Source organism: Ctenopharyngodon idella, chromosome 7, assembly GCF_019924925.1.
Source record: "Ctenopharyngodon idella isolate HZGC_01 chromosome 7, HZGC01, whole genome shotgun sequence".
NCBI classification, from domain to species: domain Eukaryota; kingdom Metazoa; phylum Chordata; class Actinopteri; order Cypriniformes; family Xenocyprididae; genus Ctenopharyngodon; species Ctenopharyngodon idella.
This window is the reverse complement of record NC_067226.1, coordinates 11036571-11052659: the sequence shown is the minus strand read 5'-3', so window position 1 is coordinate 11052659 and position 16089 is coordinate 11036571.

Below are 16089 nucleotides of genomic sequence, written 5' to 3'. Positions count from 1 at the left end.
TGTGGTCTCTTTATCCTCAGTAAGTATTGAGCCAGTGAAAGTATCTAGACAAAGACCAAAAGACATTGAGGATGTGATTTTGGTCAAGTTTGTTCTACTGGTTTCAGTTCATACAATGGAGCCTGACTTTCAGAAGCTTCAAAAGCATCATCAAATAATGTCATGAAGCTTTTGGAAGTCAGGCTCCATTGACTGATATTGTATGAACAGAAACCAGCAGAACAAACTTGACCAAAATCACCTTTTGTGTTCAGAAAAAAATAAAAATAAAAATGAACACAGGCATTAAAGAGCGTGAAGGCGAGTAAATAATGACTGAATTTATATGTTTGGGTGAACTAACCCTTTATGCCCCCAAATAGAAATTGAATGAAATGTATGTATGCATTTATATTATAGTAGTGCCTTGAAAAAGTAAACTTTAAGAAATAAGCAGCTTTAATTAGCATTTGTGCCCCAGACACTAACAAAAAATTATTTATAAAAATCTAATTTACATTTGTACATTGGCAGATGTTTTTTTTTTTTTTTTTTTTTAAATACACATATTCTAACGTTAATCTAATGTTCCCAGAACATTATTCTAACGTTAATCTAATGATCCCAGAACGTTAGTTTTTGGTTTGTATAACGTTATTCCAACATTAATCTAACATTCCCAGAACGTTAGTTTTTGGTTTGTATAATGTTATTGTAACGATAATCTAACATTCCCAGAAAGTTATTCTAACGTTAATCTAATGATCCCAGAACGTTAGTTTTTGGTTTGTATAACGTTATTCCAACATTAATCTAACATTCCCAGAACGTTAGTTTTTGGTTTGTATAACATTATTCTAAAGTTAATCTAACATTCTCCTAACATTATTCTAACGTTAATCTAACGTTCCCAGAACGTTAGTTTTTGGTTTGTATAATGTTATTGTAACGATAATCTAACATTCCCAGAACGTTATTCTAACGTTAATCTAACCTTCTCATAACATTATTCTAACGTTAATCTAATGTTCCCAGAACGTTATTCTTACGTTAATCTAATGTTCCCAGAACATTATTCAAATGTTAATCTAACATTCCCAAAACGTTAGTTTTTGGTTTGTATAACGTTATTCCAAAGTTAATCTAACGTTCTCATAAAGTTATTCTAACGTTAATCTAATGTTCCCAGAGCATTACATTGCAAAGATCTTGACTTTTCACTGAAGGGCGTGTCTGTGGCAGCCTGGCAAAGTCGGATGTTTCGCCATGAAGGAGGAAGCTGTTGTAACTCAGGCATACAATGTCTGATCTGCCCCAAACTTCACATGTTTGATAAGAGTCCTGGCCTGAAGACATCTCTATGCCAATATTCAGTTAGTCATATCGCTACCTGCTGACAACAATGGAAATGGCATGCTTTGCACAATAATTCACTCCCAGAAACACATTTAAATATGCTATGAAGTACCAAATATACTAGAAACACGTTAAATCATGCAACACTTGGCTAAGTGCTAATGTTTGTGATTAACGCCACAAAACAGGAAGTTGTTGTAACTCAGGCATACAATGTCAGATCTGCTCCAAACTTCACATGATTGATAATAGTCTTAGCCTAAAGGCATCTACATGGCAAGTGCCACCTGTTGGCAGCAGGTTAATGAATAAAAGCAATTTTATGTTTAGGTTTCTCCCTCTGCTAACCCATACCGAACCATGACTTCAAAACCGAGGTGCATACTGAACCGCTTATACACATATATTATAAACTTAATATTCAACAATATTATGTACTGAAGCTGATGTATGAGATCCGAACAGGGCTGGATGATGACACAACTGTTTTCTGCAGAACTGCTTTATAGATGAAGTGAACTAATTTGATAATTGATGATCTTTACAACAGAACTGAATTCAGCTGAAGAACAGCTGAAATGCATCATTTTCCTATTATCACTGTAAAGCTGCTTTGAAACAATCTGTATTGTATAAAGCACTAAATAATAAAGGTGACTCGTCTTGACTACTATTATTATTTTTTTATGACTATTTATATATATATATATATATATATATATATATATATATATAAACACAAAGAAAACAAAGAGGACCTCTCCCATCAGCCTTCATCAGTTCAAGATGGAACCAGGCTAATATCCTGCATCCCATCAGCCATCCCCTGGGACTACTGCTAATGTGCCAAAGCAGCTCAAGTTCACAAACAACAAAGAGCATGTACATAGGCCACCTGCTGCTCCTTCACAATAGATGATGTGGCTTTAGCAGGTCATTGAAACAACAAGATGTAGTCAACTGCAATTTGACTCTGAGTTTTCCATAAGAAACTTCATCAATAATGAAAGATCACTCATCAGCACAAACTTTTATGAGAAACAAGTACATATCTTTCACTGCTGTTGATACCTCTTTGCAGCCTCATCAGGGACAAAATAATAAACATTTTAAGGTATTACAGTATAGGATTTCCTTGAGACTTTCCTTGAGGCATTGTCCATTTGTAAAACGTGTTTAATTAAAAAAAAAAAAAATATTATTTGGTCTCTTGGAGAAACAAAGAAACAAACACAGTCAGGTTTATTTGATAAATCAATTCGAAATTGATTCTTTGTGGCGAAAATTCATATTCACAAATGTATTTTCTTGTAATGTATTTTCTTTTCTATAAAACAAAATGTAACTAACTAATAATTAAAATAATAATAATTATAATAATAATATGTTTAATTTATATAGCGCCTTTCCCAAGCTCAAGGACGCTTTACAGAGACAGTCGATTCACATGAACAAAACAATCATATCACAATCAAGTGGACAGTAGACATTTGTCCAGTCCAAGGATAGAAATGAATGCAGTTGCATATCATGGTACAATTTCGTACATAAAACAGAGATGCATGACATAGTAAAAGTAACAACAGAAAAAGGATTGTGGCAATGGATGAAAAACAAAGAATAGTAGATGCAACATAAATACACAGACAAGAATAACCCAGAAATGACCTAAAAATGACCCAGTACAATTTTCATTAAAACAAAAGGCAATTAAAACTTTGAGAATTTGTAATTTCATTGAATGTAGACATAATAAGCTCCTCCTATTGTGCAAATGAAGTATTTGTAACATGTTTGACTTTAGTTAATTTACTAATACAAAAGAAATATACATTTAACATACAGTATCTCACAAAAGTGAGTACACCCCTCACATTTCAGCAACCATTTTATTATATGTTCTCAAGGGACAAAATAAATAACAAAATAAATAACTGGCAACAAAAGTGAGTACACCCTAAGTGAACATGTCAAAACTATGTCCAAAGTGTCAATATTTTGTGTGAGCACCATTGTTATTTAGCACTGCCTTAATCCTCCTGGGCATGGAATTCACCAGAGTTGCACAGGTTGTTGCTGGGATCCTCTTCCACTTCTCCATAATGACATCACGGAGCTGCTGGATGTTAGACACATGGCGCTTCTCCACCTTCTGCTTGAGGATGCCCCACAGGTGCTCAATAGGCTTCAGGTCTAGAGACATACTTGGCCACTCCATCACCTTTACCTTCAGCCTTCTCAGCAAGGCAGTTGTCATCTTGGCAGTGTGTTTGGGGTCATTATCATGCCGTTCAGCCCAGTTTCTGAAGGGATGGCATCATGTTCTGCTTCAGAATGTCACAGTACATGTTGGAATCTATGTTTCCCTCAGTGAAGCAGAGCTCCCCAGTACCAGCAGCAATCATGCAGCCCCAAACCATGATGCTACCACCACCATGCTTGACTGTAGGCAAGACACAATTTTCTTGGTACTCCTCACCAGGGCGTCGCCCCACATGCTGGACACCATCTGAGTCAAACAAGTTTATCTAAGTCTCATCAGACCACAGGACATGGTTCCAGTAATTCATGCTCTTGGACAGGTTGTCTTCAGCAAGAGGCTTCTTTCTGGGACGACGGCCATGCAAACCGACTTGTTGCAGTGTGCGGCGTATGGTCTGAGCACTGATAAGCTGACCTTCTCCTTCTGCAACCTCTAAAGCAATGCTGGCAGCACTCATGCATCTGTTTTTTGAAGCCAGCTTCTGCACCTGATGCACAGCACAAGGTCTCAACTTCTTTGGCCTGTTCCGAGTGGAACCCATCTTGGAAAACCTCTCTCTATGACCCTGGCCACTGTGCTGTAACTCAGTTTCAGGGTGTTACTGATCTTCTTATAGCCTAGGCCATCTTTGTGGAGAGCAACAATTCTAATTCTCAAATCCTCAGAGAGTTCTTTGCCATGAGGTGCCATGTTGAACATCCAGTGACCAGTATGAGAGAACTGTACTCAAAGCACCAAATTTTAACTGATCCACACATTTGTATGGCCCTGTCAAGCAGACAAAAACATGAACGTGATGAATAGGACATGTGGCTTTGCATGGTTAAACAACATACAACTGTTATCATTTAGGGTGTACTCACTTTTGTTGCCAGCTATTTTGACAATAATGGCTGTATGTTAAGTTATTTTCAGAGGACAGTAAATCTATACTGTTATACAAGCAGCACATTGACTACTCTAAAATATATCCAAGTTTCATTTCTATACTACTGTCCCTTGAGAAGATATACTAAAATGATTGCTGAAATGTGAGGGGTGTATTCACTTTTGTGAGATACTGTAGCTCATGTGACATTGCTTTTATGCAATGGTTCAATAAACAAATACAAATAAACAATAAACAAAGTTTATGTTAAGTAAACAGCTACTTTGTCTATTTTTGCTCTTGCGATGAAAATTGTTCAGATGCTGCTCTATGATTCGATGACTCACTCATAAATACATAAATACTTGTTTCGTTCCTGAATGAATTGCTGACTGTGTTCGAATTGCATACTCTCTTGAGTAGGTACTTATTTTGAATAAGTACTTTGTGAGTGCTTAAAAAGTATGTTCTAGTATGAGTCTGTGATTGGCTACAATGATCAACGCCCGGGAGCATTTGAAAGCACACAGAAGTGAATTTTAAAGTGGGAGCGGGAGCATTTGACGCCTGCTTTCAAACACTCCTGTGTGTATCTGTGTAAGCACTTGGTGAAGGGCGTCATTGATGTCTATTTACAACGTCTTTGAAGTATTGATCATTGTAGCCAATCACAGACATATCTGATGAGCGCGTGAACACAAAGGCCAATCAGAGGTGTTTACGAATCTTCTCAACAGTGCTCAAAGTACCATATTTTTAAAATTTCAGTACCAACTTGGTATCGTGGTCTGTACTTTTGACAACACAAGTTGAATGAAGGATTAATTGACCTGTTCATAAAGAAGGTCACTTGCCGCCATCTAATGACGTAATGATGTAACCTGCAGAAACAGTAAATATCCCCACAGAGAGACAGAAATGCATTTGAAGCAGCCAGTCCAGTCAACTAAGAAAACACTGTTATCTAAAACTAAAAAAAAAAACAGTAAATACTAAGTCTTAGCCTAAGAAACCTTTCTATTTATCAGTACAGCTGAAAATAGAAGTGTGGAAATGTGCATTACAAAATATGTATGCAGATTTTTTGAAAGTCACTTGAGTCACGCTCAAATGTTGTGGCCAAACACAAACACATTTTTCTAGAAACACATCAGTCTATACTTCTTTTGAGAGATAAAGACTTTTCCATGCACTACTGTCTTGAAAGAAGAAAGCAAACTGGATCTAAGCAGGACAGAGAGAGAAGTAGATGACCCAGATGCATACCACCAAGAGAACACGTAGGCCTACATCACAACCTCTAGTTTAAGAAACAGACTCTCACTGGTACACAGCTGGAAGTTTCATTGAACAGTACATGCTTAAAACTAGTTTCATCTGCAGCAGTGAAGAGAAGAATCTTTTAGAAATGGTTCAAAGAAAAAAGCTATATCTGACTCAGGAAAATAAGAAGAACAGGATAGAATGGGCAAAAGAGCTTAGAGACTGAGAAAAGGTTAGAGAAGAGTGATGAATCCAAGATTGAGGTGTTAAACTGTTCTGGGAACTGTTTGATGATAAGGTTTGATCCCTGAAAAGATAATCACAATTCCCGTAGGGAAGTGCTGCAAGAAGCATGGGATAAAACTGCATATCTTATAATAACTGCTAGAATGCAAGGTCAGATGTCATTACTCCAAGTGGAGAATTTTTGACAAATTAAAAGTTTGCAAACAATGTTTATATCACACTGAAATAGGCATTTGGAAAAAATATGTTTTCATTGTAATGATGATTACCTTTAAGGTACACTATGTAATCTTTGTTGTTGTTGTTCAAAAATATTTAAGTTCACTATGCTAAGCCTATTCTAAGTGTTTATATTTTAGACCTGTTGGGATGGTTTTTGTGGGAAATTGCATACATACGTCACTCTCCTGTGTGTGTCTTGTCATATTCGTAAATAGAGAAAGTTGCTTTTAAGCATGTATGGTGTGGGAGTGGCAAAGGTTAGAACCTCTGGGAAATCACCCGTTTAAAAAAAAAAAAAAGCTTAATAGAAGAGGGTCTGCTGGCGAAATGAAAATGAGACAGAGCTTGTAATAAAACGAGAATCAACATTGGCTTGACTTTTTGGAGATGCTGAGAACTGAGCGGTAAAAGAGACATGGAGATGGCTTCTTTATTACTCAACAAATGAGTAAAGTATTTTATTGAATGTCATATGTAGCTCTCTAACAGAGTTCATTCTATTGTGAAGTGTCATTTCATTATACAGTAGGTTGTTGTAGCGCTGTGCTGCAATTTATTTTCAAGGAAGTACTGTGTCTGTTAATGGGTAGCTACAGTAACATCTTCAGCTAGTATATCTCTTATTTAGCAATTATATCTTTTAAGCCTAATAGTGAAAGTTTTATGAGCAGTAGGATAATCTCTCTTCTGTGAATTGCAATTAAACTTAGATAGATAGACAGACAGACAGACAGATCGATAGATAGATAGATAGATAGATAGATAGATAGACAGATAGATAGACAGATAGATAGATAGATAGATAGATAGATAGATAGACAGATAGATAGATAGATAGATAGATAGATAGATAGATAGATAGATAGATAGATAGATTGATTGATTGCCAATTCTTAAATGCTGAATTTTACTCTGCCAGTAAGGCACTCAACATAAACGAACCAATAGCTCAAGCAATCTTTCAGCAGAGTATTGTGTATTACTGAAGAAAACCAAATTTGCCATTAATGCAGTTTATTTTGGAGTCAGTGGATCTGCCATTTAATGCCAAAATATATTCAATGTTGTTTTAGCTGAAGCCCTTACATCTGTTCAGGACAACATGCCCTGTATGGCGAGCCTTGATAACTTGATAACTAGTAAAACAACACCGTGTCTGTCAGAAAGGGGACCTTATACTGTATGTGTCCTAAGTAGCACTGACCATCACATGCTGAAATCCCTTCTCATGTTCCTTATATCCCATGTATCTCATCCCCCTTAAACAGTCTACTTCAAGTCTTCAGTGTGGCAGTAGGTATTTTTTTTTTAGCCTGAGCTACATTACGATGCACATTTGGATCTGGTGCTGCTACATTAGCTCTATTAATCTCTCTCCCAGCTGCCTGGGAAAGCTCACTGAGCACAGCGCTCAAATTTAGGATCACATCTGCTGTCAGTACAGCCCAGAATAGCAGCTCTGCTTATGTAAAACCCTTGTATGACTGCATAGGGCCAGGCAGCAGGCAGGGAGGTAGGAAAAGGCCTGGTCTTGTCATAATCTATGCTGGTGCAGCATGCTTGGCTGAAATGAGATATGCTGAAGGAAAGCTAAATAGTATTGGACATCAAGCATTCCAGGAGGAAGTGATAGTTCATGAGAGGGGCAGGGGGGGACAATAGAGTATAAGCTATCTATTCCAGTCCAGAGTAATTTATTGAGTCTTTCCTCATACATTGTGACAAAATCATTGTTGTCTTATTTGAAGAGAACAAAATATCTGAAAATGAACTTGATCAAGACATTTAAAGCTTTTCTTTCCATCTGCTGATGTATTCGCTAACAAGAAACCTTTAAAATATAAACACATTTAAACATATTTTATTTGTCCTCATTTTTATATACTGTATGATATACTTTGTTTATGATTATATTTTTGTATATTTATTTTCGATTGTTTTTACACTTGAATTATTAGTAATTATCAGTTATCAGTATATGGCAAGTTTTGGTAATAAAATGTTTAATTTTATTACCAAAACTTGCCATACACTGATAACTACTTCTGATAATTTTCTGATAATTTACTGATCATTTTTCTTACTTGCACACCATTACACCCCATACCCCAAAACCAGCTTTTTGTGAATGAAGAGGGAGAGGCTGCAGCCGAGTTCATTTAGGTTATTACAGACTTTTGACTTGCAACCAGCAACTACTGAGTCTGTTTGAAAGAAATATAACAATTACACAGTTTAGCTCTCTCACTTACCACCACAGTGGAGTGATGTGTGTGTGTGTGTGTGTGTGTGTGTGTGTGTGTGTGTGTGTGTGTGTGTGTGCGCGCGCGCATGTGTGTGTGTCGTTGAGTGGGTGTGTTTGAAGGAGAAGTAACAGAAGAAAGGGAAGGTCTGTTCTGCTACAGGTCAATACGTCCCTTCTTAACTAGACTGAAATTTGAGATCCAAGGTTAATCTAAGCTAACTGGTCTACTGCTGCCTGGTTCTGATGAAGTGCTGTAAAATAGGAAAATACTACACAAAATAAAAATTTCTTGTAGTGGATACTTCTAACTGTACAATCAGCTTTGTTTGGATGTTACAGTGACCATGGACAGTCACTAGCTGGGTTTTAATCCACATATTTCCATGAAAATTTTGGTATATTGCACAAAAATTCTAAATGGAAACAGCAATATGTGAATACAATTTCCGAAATGTAAACTATGATGGAAAAATGTACCATATAATTTCATGTGACTTCGCCCTCAACAAGTCGTGTGACTAAATAATTGATGATTGGTTGTCTGATGATTCTATTATGATGCCACTCCCAGAAATAAGATGGATATATTCATGTTCGAGTTCACAAGACAGTTGTCATTGTACAGAGCCAAAATGTACATTTCTATACTGTACCAATTTCCCAAGTTTCCCACTATACCAAGTTTATTTTTTTATTTTTTTTTAACACATGGGATAGAAACGTTTCTTAATTTTAAAAGAGTTTTGTGATATTCCAATTTTTTGCATTAAATAAATTTGCTTGGAATGGAAACATGCTGGCTTTAGCAGAAAGAATGATAATGCTTTCAGGTGTTTGCATATAATAAACATTAATAGTCATAAATAAACGACACTCAGCGGTATGTTAATTGTTTGATGTTCATTTTAGTACAGATCTCTGTGAATACATTTGTGGGACAAATGTAATTTCTATCTGTCCCCCTCATGTCTCCCTTTACTTTTCCCTTAGTCTCTTTTAGATGGTTTCTCGTTGTTCTCTCCCAAGGCCGATGGGCTCTCTATCATTGGCAGAGACATGAGAAAGCAGCTGGGTCTTTGTGTTTGGAGGCGCTTCAGGTAATCAACAATGCAACCACTTACCCACAGCTCTCTGTGAAGAGACTGCCGTCAGCATGGCCAGGTAATTGAATGCATTAGCTCTGAATGAAGGACTGTTGTTTAATCCTCCTACACAAACATCTCTATCTACACCATTATCTTCCTGTGTAGCTGCTTTCCAGAGGCAGCCATTTATGAAATACACATTTGCAAAAAATATACATGTTCATAGCAAAGCAGTTTTTAACAGTGAAATGAGGTCTTTCATTGTGTTTCTGTTCTCAGGTTGTTTACTGCTTCACTGTGAGATAACTGTCCTGTTGTTAAAGGGTGTAATTTTAAAAGGGACTTTTATTGGTTTACTGAATGTAGCAGAGTGAATCATTTGAAGACTAAAAGGGAAAACAGCACCTTTAACCTTTCTGATAAGGAAAGGGTAATTCAAACCCCTTCACGAGCACAGCCAGATGCATCTGCTGAAAATGGTATTATAATTACCTATTTTTTCCCTTGGCAATTGGTTAAAACGTGTGTAATTTTCAAATAATTCACACAAACAAAAAACACACCAAATTGCTATCGTTTGTGTGTCTGTTTTTTATTTTATTTGCTATGATATTTAATAATATAGTTTACCTGAGAAATTTGTCATCTCGCACAATTTCAATATGCTTGACCTAACAGGAACTGAACTGTGCTTATATAACTATAAGTAATGTTCAGCATTATTTATACATAAATCAGATAACAGTAGTGGCCTTTGCTTGCCATTTCACTCTGCACTCCATTTCCACACATAAAAATAACTGTAGGCTTTGTTCAGGTAGACTATATCTGCTCTCAGACATGACAGAAAGCCCTTTTTTCCTTTACATGTATATTAACCAGTTGATGAATAATTTGTCAGAAGGGCAAAGGCAGAATTGTTAGCTCAGACTTTAGCTAGTTAAGCTAGCTAGTTATCACAGCAGTGCCTCATTCAGTTTTCCTCATTCGCTCTTGTCTGTGGGTGGTAATTTATTTCATAACACTCTGAAGCTAACAGCTAATGTTTATCCTGATGAGAGAAAACTGGGCTGGTGTGGTTGTTGTGCGCAAATGCAAACACAAGTGAATAAATAAAGTCTGACCATATTATATAAAAATGGCTTGTTATATTATTATATCTATTTAAAGAAAAATGAGCAAGAGAGCCGTTATGATCTTGAATTTAAGCCATTATAAAAGCTGCTTTGAAAAACAAAATGTCCGTTTTATCAAAAAAGCTATATAAATAAGATTAACTAGACAAAATTCACTTGATATACACTTGATATTCAGACCAGCACCATCAAGTGTCATGTTACTTTTAATTTATACAACAGTTCAATAAAAACGAAGTAAATATTGAGTCATTTTAGACAACAGATTCCAAGCCAAGTCAAAGCAGAAAACATGTTGCGCATCTCCGAGCAACCCACAGTGACATTCCTGGATGATTCAGTGTTTTTGAATGAATCAGTTACATAAATGATTCACTAACTCAATGGTTGCATCCAAAAGTTTAGACAGATGACTTGTTGCCTCATTGCCCTAATCAAGAAATAGGTATATTTGACTTAGGATGTATTTCCACATACATCCTATGTGGAAATACATCCTATGGACTCACCAGTGGGAAGTACTTCATAGGGAAGAGTCTCTGTGGTGGGCTCTACCTGCATGGGGTGGTGACAGAGCTAGCTCTGTCCAAGGGAAGACACTGGGATCACCAATATGGAAACTGAACAGTGGAAGAATACATTGCATGGGGTCACCGTTAGGGAATCACTACATACGTAGCACTAGCCAGATTACAAGGGCTCACCTGAAAAGGGGCATACCGCAAATAATGAGTCTGATAGTGAGTTACTCCACTAAACTTATCTACCGTAAGAGTGCTTAATGGAGAAGGGTGGCCCAGGGTTCACGATTCAAGGGAAACTCTAACTGGACCTAAAAAGCACATTTTACCACCTCAAAGAGGGGGAGGGCGCTTCTGCAAGCAGAGCACCCAACCAGTTGTCTAAGTTTTACCTGTTATTCCCTAAGACTTGAGACAAAACTGGTTCCATACAGAGATTATAGAATCTCGCAAAGGTGTTGGGTGTAGCCCAGCCCGCAGCTCTATAGATGTCTGCTAATGAAGGACCACTTGCCAGAGCCAACGTGGCTCACCCCTAGTGGAGTGAGCTCTCACTCCTAATTGGCACAATACACCTCAGGCCTGATAGGCCTCCACAATCCAGTGGGCCATATTTGTGTGGTGCCAGCCTTCCCCTTCTGCTGACTTCCAAAGCAGACAAAAAGCTGCTCAGATTTCCTGAAGCTCTGCGTGCTGTCCAGGTATATGTGCAAGGCGCAATCATTAGGACTTTTTATTCTTACTCCCTGACTTTGCACAGTGTCTGTGCAATGAGGCTCACTGGGGGAAACGCATATTTAGGGGGCCTTGGTCAGGGAATGGCACAGTGGACAGTGGGAGGATTCCTGGGAGGCACACAGGTCTACCTGTGCTTCCCCAAATCGACTCCATATCAGCTGGACCACCTGGGGAAGGAGTCTTCACTCTCCATGGAGCACAACCTGTTGAGAGAGCGCATCAGCTGCGTTATTGAGGTTGTTTGGAATGTGAGTGGCTCGCAGCAACTTCAGCCACTACTGACTCCAGAAAAGGAGATGGCGGGCTAGTTGTGGGAGAGGATGCCGTCCTGACGATTTATATACGCCACTTTCACTGTGTCGAGGAGGCTGGACATCGTCAATACTCATCACACTTACCTGCTCTGCCCAGACCTGTTGCAACAGAGCGCAAGGATATGAAATGTTAATGTCTGCCGAGGCTCTGGTGCAAAAACCTGATGCCTGGCCATCATGAAAACGTCCCAGGAAGCGCCCGTCTCGCTTCAAAGCCTTGCGAGGGTTCTTAGTGGCCTGCTGACTGGCAGATGGTCCCACCTTCCTACGATTGGACAGCTGGGGTCTGGCTGAAAGTCGAGGTCTGGCTGTTGCAGGGCCGGTGCAGCCTTTGCAGGGCACCGCCCTCTGCGACAAGCAGGCGTAGCTTGGGCTCTGGGGGTCTAGAGGAAGACCTGTGCCAAGGCAAGATGTGCCTGATTGCCTTCGCCTGCTTCTTCACTGATGAGAACTGCTGTGCATAATCCTCAACAGTGTCACTGCAAAGGCCACGTTGTGCAGTGGGGGCATCAAGAAAGTGCACTTTCTCTGCATCCTGCATCTCCACAAGGTTCAGTCATAGGTGGCACTCCTGGACCACAAGTGTGGACATCGCCTGACCCAGGGCCTGTGCCGTAACCTTCGTAGCCCAAAGGGCATAGTCAGTTTGCCGAACATAGTTCCTGCATTACCTCTCGGTCAGGACTACCATCGTGCAGATCTTTCAATGCTTTGGGCTGATAGACTTGCAGGATGGCCATTGCATGCAGGGCGGAGGTGGCCTGGCCAGCAGCATTGTATGCCCTCACTGTGATAGACAAGGTAAACTTACATGCTTTGGACAGGAGCCTCGGGTGATTCCTCCAAGTGGCATAAATTTACCACATTTGCACGCTCCACCTGGGGAACATCCGAGTACCCTGCGCCACCCCACCATTGGGGGTAGTGATGATGGAGGAGCCAGCAAAGCGTGTTCTGGCAAAGAAAGGTGCCTTTCACAACTTCGAGATTTCCTCATGCACTCCCGGGAAAAATGAAACCATCGAGCTCTGATCCCAGAAACCAATTGTCCAACCGCAAATGTTCAGGACAGGGCAGAGGAGTCCACTCAAACCCGATGCTTGCGGCTGCCGGGGCAGCAAGGATACATCTATGCTGCCTTCAAAAATCGATCAGATGAAGGTATCTCAATAGACAAGATGTGACACGATCATTGCATTCGAATGTGCCTTGTTGCCTTCCTACCTCCGTATGCTGCATTTTTCAGCTTTCGGACGCAGCCTATCATAAATTGGTTTAGATGCTGAATGAATCCATGTGTTTGAATGAATTGGTTGAATGAGTGATTCAATGAATAGTCACTTGTTTTGTCTGTAAATGAATCAGTGTTTTTGAACATATTGGTTGAATGAATTATTTCATAACTCATTTGACTGTCACTTGTCACCATCTACTGGTAAATCAATGTAACTTGCAGAAAGAGTTACTGAAAAATACAAGAGACAGAAAAATGTTAAGACTAGTTAAGAACTAGAAATACATTACCTAGTTAAGAAAATTGTTGTATTTACTAACTGACAAACAATTGATAATCCACCTAAATTATAGCTGCCCTCAGGTATCTGTTTTCTCTCTCTATCTGTAAGGATAACTGAAACTGCAGTAGCAACATAGTCAGAGCAACAGTCTGCCTTGAGTCGCCCATGTTGTGTTTGTCTGGAGGCTAAAGTGCACCTTTATCAGAATCTCTTTCTCTAGCTCTGCCCTGTCAGGAACCCTCAGCATCACCAACTCATAAACAAACTCAGACTGTTTACTCAGACTGCTTACATACACATAAACAAACCCAGTGGCTCTAGTCCAAAGATCTCAAAATACTGGTACTGTCTCAGATTTTTGATTAAATGAATGATTAAAATGTGTGTAGATCAGCTTGATATAGTTCAGGGTGAAGGTTTTATAGAATTTTTCCAGCTACTAAAGGTATTAAATCTCAGAGTTGGGGTTGCACATAAACAGCAAAAAGACTGTAAAACAACCAAAATGTTGCTTTGTTCATTGTAAGTCCTTGTGCAAAAGTATCTTAGGTATAGATGGAACACAAATAAGTCACAATAACAACTAAGAACACATATCAGTCATTCCTGAAAACCTTGCATTTATCTCTTTTTAACTGAACCAGTTCTGTTGCTGTTGGCATAAAGACAATGAATCAAATGACTTTTGGTTGTGATTGGCCATGTTTATTTGTGGGCAGGTTATGTTATCATATAGCCAGCCAGTTATGTTATTATTTGCCTCCCTAGTCAATGGAGATGCTGACTGGTTCTGAGAGAGGTCCACCAAGCTTGTCTCTCTTGACGAAATAGATGCTATAAACCTGAAGCTATAATTCACATAGAGACTATATTCTCATTCAGCCTTCTGTTAGTGGTGCTGGTCAAATCCACAGCTTCATCGACATAAAGGCTTGGCCATTGGCTTCTGAATAAATGATGTCTTTGTCTATTGTTTGATGTTCAGTGTGTTGCATTTGAACAACATGTTATTATTGCAGCTCTGCTGTATTACTCATGATATGAATTATTAGTCTGGTTGCCAAGATGATTTTGACCTGTGCATCAATTATGACAGGGAGAGATATTCGGTTTCTGGGGGAGGGGAGAAAAGGCACCATTAGAATCCAATTTTTCTGTCGTGAGTCATGACGTGGTGTTATTGGAAGTCTTTTGTGTTCCACACTGGTTTACTGGGCTGTATGTGAAACACTCAGATTTAAGTCAATTGCAGCTTGGTGAAGTCCCAGCCTCCATCGTCCTTGATTGAAAACAAGCCATCTTTGTGTAGACCTGACCTTTAGTGCTTCTCTAAAGTACCAGCTATTTACATGACTGGCTTAGCTGCATGTATAATGGTAAGGGCTGTTCTGAGTAAATGCAAATAGCTCTGTGAAAGACTACCAATCCATCCCATAAAATGAAAATGAGCTCTTAAAATCCTTAGGAGGAGAATGAGTTTTCACATTCTGACATTTTAGAGTTACACAATAGAAGGATTCAGGCCATTTGCTGTGGCATTTTCAAAATTTAAGAATGCTTTTTATATCATTCATTCTGTAATGACTAACAATTGAAATACATTTTAAGCTACATGAGTTGTGTTTTAGTTTTTTTTTTTTTTCTTATCAACTGAGGGCAACGTGATTATTCACCATAATACACACCGTACATCGTAATCTCTCATGAAAACACACAAAATTAAGCATTTTGTCCTAAAGGTTAAAAAAAAGAACAACCCATTCGAGGCGAAACAGTACAGACAAAGCTACTGTACCAACTTTCTCAGACAGCACTAAGAAATCTGTTCAGCTTGCCCTGGCCATAAAACAACAATAACCTCTTTATGATAAAATCCACCATGCTGCCAGCTCAGTCTCTGCTTTCCCTTTCAGGCTGAATAAAAGTAGGAAGAAGTGAGGGTCCTAAAGCAGAGAAAATGGAGTCTTGTATGTGTGTGTGAATCAGATAAGAGAATGAGCAGGATAATTAAACTCACGCTAAAGGGGGAGTGCAGGAGAAGAGTGTGAGCAAGAGATGGGAGAGAGCAAGAGAACAACTATGGCTTTCTCCTTGTGTAAACTCACACAAACTGTCAGACTGTCCACCTCTCAGGGTGATTGTCACTTTCTTGTTTTCCTCATGAATAGTACACAAGAAAGAAAGAAAAATGGAAGAAACACACAACGGCAGGTTAAAAATGGCTCAGAAGTATCTCTTTCTGCTATATCTTCAGAATGCTTTTACAGGACTTTCTGGAAAGTAGTTATTTTCACAAAGCTATGCTTGAAGAAAACTTATATTTTAGACACAAATAT